This window comes from Gossypium arboreum, chromosome 11 (assembly GCF_025698485.1).
Source record: "Gossypium arboreum isolate Shixiya-1 chromosome 11, ASM2569848v2, whole genome shotgun sequence".
Taxonomy (NCBI): Eukaryota; Viridiplantae; Streptophyta; class Magnoliopsida; order Malvales; family Malvaceae; genus Gossypium; species Gossypium arboreum.
The window spans coordinates 44,381,140-44,389,211 of NC_069080.1; the positions used below are offsets into that span (position 1 = coordinate 44,381,140).

At 34.9% G+C, this 8,072-nt stretch overlaps 1 non-coding gene across 1 annotated transcript; it reads right to left on the reverse strand.

The window, feature by feature from the left end:
• Positions 1-7,141: 7,141 nt before the first annotated feature.
• On the reverse strand, positions 7,142-7,248 carry LOC128284752 (small nucleolar RNA R71). Its single transcript, XR_008275174.1, has one exon. It is a non-coding gene; the product is annotated as a small nucleolar RNA R71 (small nucleolar RNA).
• Between the last annotated feature and the right edge of the window lie 824 nt (positions 7,249-8,072).

Consider the following 8,072-nt stretch of genomic DNA (forward strand, 5'->3'; position numbering starts at 1 on the left):
CTGTTATATGTGTCATTTGGCTAGCCAATGTAAGGGCTTGAATGATATACTTATTCATTTTGTATATGGCCACAGGATATGGCTCATTTTGATGTAGGTTGTAAACCTACTAATTGTGCATGTTATGCTTGAATGTTTCATGAGATGGTTAATGTGATATACCATGGATGGATACGTGTAAAAATCATTTGGAGTTGGTTAGGTCATAATTGGCAATGAGTTATAAAACGAGCCAAGTATAAAATGTGATTATTGGAGTGGTAATCCTTAATAAAAAAAAGGATAACCTAGCATATGCTAAACCAATGAGATGAGGTTAACATGCAAAAGACTATGCCAAGGTAGGTTATGGACATATTTAGGCCATGTTAAATACCATTGAAGTTTATAAATGTGTATGGATGTTGAGGGTGTCCTTTGGCTTGGAAAATAGCCTCCAAAAAGGTCCACACTGGTAGACACACATGCATGTATCTAGGCTGTGTGTGGCACACGATCAGTCCCCATGGGCATGTTGTACGGCCATGTGTCCCCTGCACCTAGAACTTTTAAGTCAGTTTGCATGGTAGTAAACACACGGGTAGAGACACTGCCATATGCAAACCCCTGTAGGTTCGAAATGAAGAATAAATTCCAATAATTCAACACGGGTAAGGGACACGGGCGTGTTCCCAAGCACATGGGCATGTGCATTGCCTCTACACGGACGTGTAAGGCTTAACCCTAGGAATTTTCGTAAAATTTTCTTAAGTTATCGATTTTGTCTCGGATCGCTTTTAATGTATGATTTGGACCTCATAGTTCCATAATGGGGACAATATAATTTTGTTTGATCGGTTTTAACTTGAAATGAAATTTTACAGCTCGTATTTTTCTGGAAGTGTCCCGTTTGTGTATGGTAAAGCCTCGTACCTTGTCCTGGTTTCAGGTACAGGAAAGGGTGTTACACCATTGTAAAGGTCTCATGGGGTACAATATAAAACCATATTTTCATGATTCAAATCTCCACCTTTACCAACCGAGAATATGCCTCAAGCTTCTAAATATCTATTTTTTCCAACAATATATTGTGATTAATTCTTTGACTTATGCAAATTTTGAATGTTGATTGATAAATCCTATTCTTTATGACTTCAAATTACTTAGTTCAATTAGTTACATTGTGTAATAGTGTAGAGTAATCACTATATATTGAAAATTTTAAACTTAGACCATGTGTTAAATAAGTAAGTAGATAGGTGTATAAATACATATATTGGAATTTGATATTATTCATGGAATTACAATTTGAAGCATGTTTTGGTTTTATATTTGTTGAGATGTTTGGAGAAAAACTAAGACATTGTTTGAATAGCCAAAGAGCCTTAAATGACCAACCTGTATGCTATATACCCCTAGTTCATTTAATTTGAGACTTTATTAATCCATTCTTGATGAACCTCTATTCTTTGAAACCTTGTGCTTGAATTGATTATGAATCTCAAATCGTCTCAGTCCTACATTTGATTTGCACAATGAAATAGACGTCAGGCCACGAATATTGAGGGTTAGGTAGAAACATATTCGTGGTTCCAAATAAATGAATTCAAGTGAATAGTCCAGAGATGATTCGATATAGTTGTTGGAAAAAAATCCGATTCGAAATTGGATTTCTTGTACAACAAGAAATAAAAATCCTAAAAATCAAGCCGATTTATGATATTTATAGCAATAAACAATGAACTCGCACCTGTGTTTCCAACAAGATAGATCCATGTCATTCTTGGCTTTCAATCAAACGACTTTCTCTGCTATTCTCGTACCACCAACTACTTTGAGTGTGGGCTTGAATGGTTCGAATCAAACACTAAAACAAAAATTGTTTTCCTTATTTTAGTGTGAAAGTGAAAATCTCTTCTCATTAGAAACTGCCAAAATTGTTATTCCAGAAATTAGATTTAAAACTTCGCAAATAAACTCTTACTATTTTTGGGTAAAGTAACAATATCTTATTGTTTATTTTTCCATACCCATGTTATCTATTTATAGGGAGAAGAAGTAAAACCTTTGTTGAATTGTAGAAATTTATTTCAACTAGAATAATGAACTCCTAGTCTAACTAGACATATAGGGAGCAACAACCCAAGTTAATAATACTAAGGTTTGTCGTCCCTCCCTTTAACATGGAGGCTTTTGGGTCTCTCCCATATCGGGTTCATTTACAAGTACTTCTTGGACTTTTAACCCAATATTTGTTTATATATTTCCAAAAATAAACATCTCAATTTGTTTTCAATTAAAGAAATTTCCCAACCCAATTCGAATCCCATTAAAATCATGACGACTTTAACGTAAAAGAATATAGGAGAAAATATATTTAATATTTCAACACTCAACGGTTCACTATGAATACATGATTTATTTCCATATTTGAACTTCATTTAATTCAAAAAATATAATTTCATTTCCAGGTCTTTTTCATTTTCATTTTGAAGAAAACCACATTCATTTTCAAATGTTTTTCTTTTCTCTATTTTCACCATTTATATCCATTTCTAATCATTTGATTCAACATGCAATTCATTTATGGTTTTAACGAGCTAGCAGAGGGACCGGTTGGACATATATGATTAGGGCCCAAATGGTTTATAATTAAGTTCAAGCTTTTCACCTATTAATTATAAAATTATTTAGTCACTAAGTCATTCCACTATAGTATTGTGACTGAGCTCTCCCCACTAGCATGCCATTACAAAAGCAACTGTATTATCCTCATAGGATATCCTTAATCTCTTCGGGATAAATTAATTATCCCAATATGATGTCATTTTATCTTATAGTAACCATTACATCATCCATCATGAAAAGTCAAATACTATCAAATAGTAATCAAGTCATTCATCACAAAGACGAACAACACGTGGCTACTTTTACTTTTCCTCAATCATGTAATTCCAATGAAAGGATATAATTTACCAATGTCTCAGGATATGAAATACATTATTTTAAATGATGCTACATACTACAGAAGTCATACAGCCAATGCATCAAATTTTAGTTCCTTATCCATTTGAACTCAAGCTTTTACTTACATAAAAGTATACGAATCATGCATACATAGTCCATCATCCACTTAGGATTAAGGTATGCCACACTTTTAATATCACAAGTGAATAAATTCATAAGAGGACTTAGGATCTCTTCTTCTTAGGTCTAGTCTAATGTACTATCAGTCCAGTTAGTCACATTTATTTATCACAAATATGAACACCCCGTGGCCACGCATACATTTTATCAACCATGTAATTCCAATGAAAGGATATCATTTACCTATGTCTTAGGTAATGAATTCCATTATTTTGAATGACGTTACATATTGTAAAAGTCGTATACACAATGCACAGCCTTTAATTCCTTATTTATTTGAACTCAGGCTTTTACTTATATCAATGTATACGAGTCATGCATACATAGCCTATCATCCACTTAGTATTAAGGTATGCCACACTTTGAATGTCACAAGTGAATAAATCCATAAACGGATTTAGGATATCTTCTTCTTAGGTCTAATCTAATGTACTGTCAGTCTAACCAGCCACATTCATTCATCACAAAGACGAACGACCCATGGCAATGTTTACTTTTTAAAAACTTTGTAATGCCAATGAAAGGATATCATTTAATTATATCTCAGGCAATGAATTCCACTATTGTGAATGACGCTACATATTGCAAAAATCATATACCCAATACAACAGCCTTCAGTTCCTTATCTATTTGAACTCAAGCTTTTACTTACATCAATGTATACGAGTCATGCATACATAGCCTATTATCCACTCAGGATTAAGGTATGTCATACTTTAAATGTCGCAAGTAAATAAATCCAAAAATGGATTCAGGATCTCTTCTTCCTAGGTCCAGTCTAATGCACCGTCGGTGCAGAGTCACATCCATTCTTATCAAAGACGAACAACCTATGGCCACGTTTACTTTTTATCAACCATGTATTGCTAATGAAGGGATATCATTTACCTATGTCTCAGGTAATGAATTTTACTATTGTGAATGACGCTACATATTACAAAAGTCGTATACCCAATGCACCAGCCTTCAATTCCTTATCTATTTGAACTCATTATTTTACTTACGTTAGTGTATACGAGTCACACATACATAGTCAGCCATCCACTTAGGATTAAGGTACGCCAAACATAGAATGTCACAAGTGAATAAATCCATAAACGGATTTAGGATCTCTTCTTCTTGGGTCCAATCTGATCTACTATCAATCCAGTCAGTCACATATATGTCTCTATCTTTCGGGAGTCATCCACTCCGATGCCAAGACAAGGCATCTTCCCAATTGCACTTGATAGACATCATATTATTCTTTCAATCATTTTGTTCCTTTCTGATTACACTAATGACATGTTTAGGTTTGTCTACTAATATAGGTTGTCTTTCCATTTTACGATCTGACCACATAAACCTGCTTACTATTAATCTAAAAAATAGACAACTAGTGAGCCAATATTTACTTCTATTTTGCATTGCATGCAAAAGCCACATGAAGACATTATACAAAGTTTATTAATGTAATCTATGAATTGTTTTGTTAACCAATCTATTCGAAAAATTATAAGTGTAAATAGACAAAAATACTACACTTAGATCACCAGATCCAACAATAGTGTGTATAGACTCCCACTAAAATGTACTTAGAATGAAAAATATTGAGTGAACAAAAGCAATGTAAAGGTTAAAAGCAAAGCGAGTGGATAAAAGTACAACTAAAGTTAAAATAATTATGTGTGAAAAGAGTGAAATTTTTTAGAATATTCTCAAATCAAAAATCAATTCCTAAGAAAAAAATCTTTCACTTATGTATTGCACAATTATTTACTAGCTGGTTGTACTCACTAATATCAAGCTATCTCTTCCACATATTTCGAGAGAAAAATGAGGCGAGAGAAGGATAAATAAGGTGGTGAGCTTAATGATTAAATTTTTTTGGAGGAACAAGGGATAATGTAATATGATATACTATTCTTAGTGCTCTGATAAACCATAATTTTTATATATTTTTACCTCATGCTTAGCATATTTTTGGATGAATTATCCATATATTTGGTGAATTCGATGCTCCTAATCCTTTAATTTCATGTTTTATACTTAGGTGAGCATAGGAGAGTAAAAAGAGCGAGAAACAGGTCGAAAACGGAGAAAATAGACCAACATGGGAAATCAACATGGCCTGGACTTCCTTACACGGGTAAGCCACACGGTCGTGTCCATTTGGCAGAATCGAAGCACGACTTACACGGGTAGACCACAAGCCCGTGCCTATGTAACAGCCTTGAACACGGACTGAAGAAATCACACACGGCCATGTCCTTTTAAGGCCCAAGTTTAATTCTATTTGGAAAAGGCCACTCTTGAGGGATTTTAGGCATTTTAAAGCCTATTTAAACACCTGAGGAGGCACTTAGAAGGGACACACGGAGTAGGAGGCAGGGAATTAATGGAAGAAAGCCGATTGATCCATTTCAGAAGCCGGATTTACCTTCAAGACTGAAGATCTCCTTTCAATTCCCTTTAAGAGTTCTTGGGTTTTCTTTATGTTTTGTTATTATTATTCTTTTGAGATGTTTTCTTTCATAAATATGAACTAAACCCCCTAAATACCTAAGGGGAATGAAACCTAAGACGGATCTTGTTATTATTATCTGAATTGTATGATAAATATTTGACTTGTTCTTAATTATGAATTCTTAATTCTTGCTTTAATATTCTAGGATATTGATTCAAGTATTGATGTGCTTATTCAGAGGAGCAAAAGTCACTGTCTAAGAGTAGATCTAATAATTAAGCGGAGTTGATTGCACGCCTAGAGATAGGGTGACAAGATTTTGCCGGATTAGGGTGAAACCTAATAAGGGAATCCGTAAATCAAGTTAATGCAGCACTAGGGAGTTAATTAGAAAGAGATTTCAATTAATCAACCTAAGGTTAGATGTTGTTAGTCTCGAGAGAGATAATAATATAAATTAGGGATTTCTACGGATCAAGTCAAGTGAAAAAATCGTCTGATTCAGAGTCAATAACAAGTGAAGTCTAGGTGGATTTTTTTTCCCTTAGATATTGTCCAAATCATTCAGTTTTCCCAAAAGTATTTCCCCAATTTGCTTTTTGTGCATTCTTAGTTTAGTAATTAGTTTAGATAAAACAAACCCCTTTATTTTTAGGCTAGATAATAAAAAGAAAGTTAATACTAGTACTTTTAGTTCCTTTGGGTTCGACATCCTGGCCTTGCTATAACCTATACTGATGTTCGATAAGGTGCATTTGCCTTTGTCGTGATAATAGTTAGTTTTCAAGAACGGACATTCATAAATTATAAAACTTATTGCACGTATCACATCATATCACGATCAAGTTTTTGGCATCGTTGTTGGGGAACTGAGATATTAGGAACACTTGATTTTTATTACTTTAGCCATTTTATTTTTATTGCAATTTAAATTTTCATTTTTTTCTAATTTTTCGTTTATTCGCTTCTGGCAGGTTTTTTATAGTGTATGACTTGAAGAAACCCGTCGGGACCATTACTTTTTGACAGTGAGATCGATCGTATAGCTTGCAGAAACTGAAGAGGAATAAGACGAAGCCTAAGATATACAAAGGAAGAGCAAGAGGACGACATTTACACCACAACTGAGGAGATGGCTAAAATTCAGGAAAATCCACAACCTTCTGCGATAGCTGGTGATCCAGTAAATCAGAATCCTACTCCACACACTATGTATGATTATGCTAAACCTAATTTATCAGGAACTGAGTCAAGTATAGTTAGATCTGCTATTGCTGCAAATAATTTTGAATTGAAACCTAACACAATTCAAATGGTACAACAGTTTGTTCAGTTTGATGGTTTGCAGGATGAGGATCCAAACAATCACTTGGCGAATTTTCTGGAGTTCTGCGACACTTTTAAAATCAATGGCGTTTCTGATGATGCCATTCGCCTTCTGTTATTTCCCTTTTCATTGAGGAACAAGCTAAACAGTGGTTGAACTAGTTACCACGAGGGTCAATCACTACTTGGGAACAAATGACTGAAAAGTTTTTGCTTAAATATTTTCCTCCGGCTAAAATGGCTAAGTTAAGGAATGACATCTCTTCTTTTGTACAGATGGATCTAGAAACACTCTACGATGTATGGGAGAGATACAAGGATCTGTTGAGAAGGTGCCCTCACCATGGGTTACCACTCTGGCTACAAGTTCAAACTTTTCACAATGGCCTGAATCCTTCGACTAGACAGATGGTTACGTAGCCGCTGGTGGGACTATCAACAATAAGACACCTGAGGATGCCTATGAATTTATGAAGAGATGTAACTGAATAATTATTAGTGGAAAGTCATGAGGACAAAGCCAACGAAAGCAGCCGGCGTTTTTAACGTCGATTTGGTCACCATTCTCTCTAATCAGGTAGAACTTTTGAATAGAAAAATTAATAGTTTTCTTGGTTCTTCATAGGTTCACTCAGCTATATAATGCAATGCAAGTGGAGGAGGAACAAGCAATTCAGAATACCCACTTTATGGCCACAACATGGAAAATGAGCAATTAAATTATATGGGTAATAATCCTCGACAACAAATTAATCCCTATAGTAACACTTACAATGCAAGATGGAGGAACCACCCAAATTTCTCATGGGAAGGCCAAGGGAATCAAAGACCACCACTACCTCCAGGCATCCAGCAACCACCTTACCAACAAGAGAAAAAGCTGAACCTTGAGGAGATGCTAACAAAATTCATCTCGGTGTCAGAAACTCATTTTTAGAATACCGAGACAGCACTTAAGAATCAACAAGCATCGGTCCAAGGGCTTGAAACTTTGATAGGCCAACTTGCCAAACTCATTTCTAAACGACCACAAGGTAGCTTGCCGAGTAACACTGAATCTAACTTAAGGGAACAACTTAATGCAATTACCATTCAAGATGAGGAAGGGTTAGTCGAACCTGAACCAGAACTGAGGCAAGGAATTATGGTAAGTAAAAGCAAAGGTGAGGTAGAC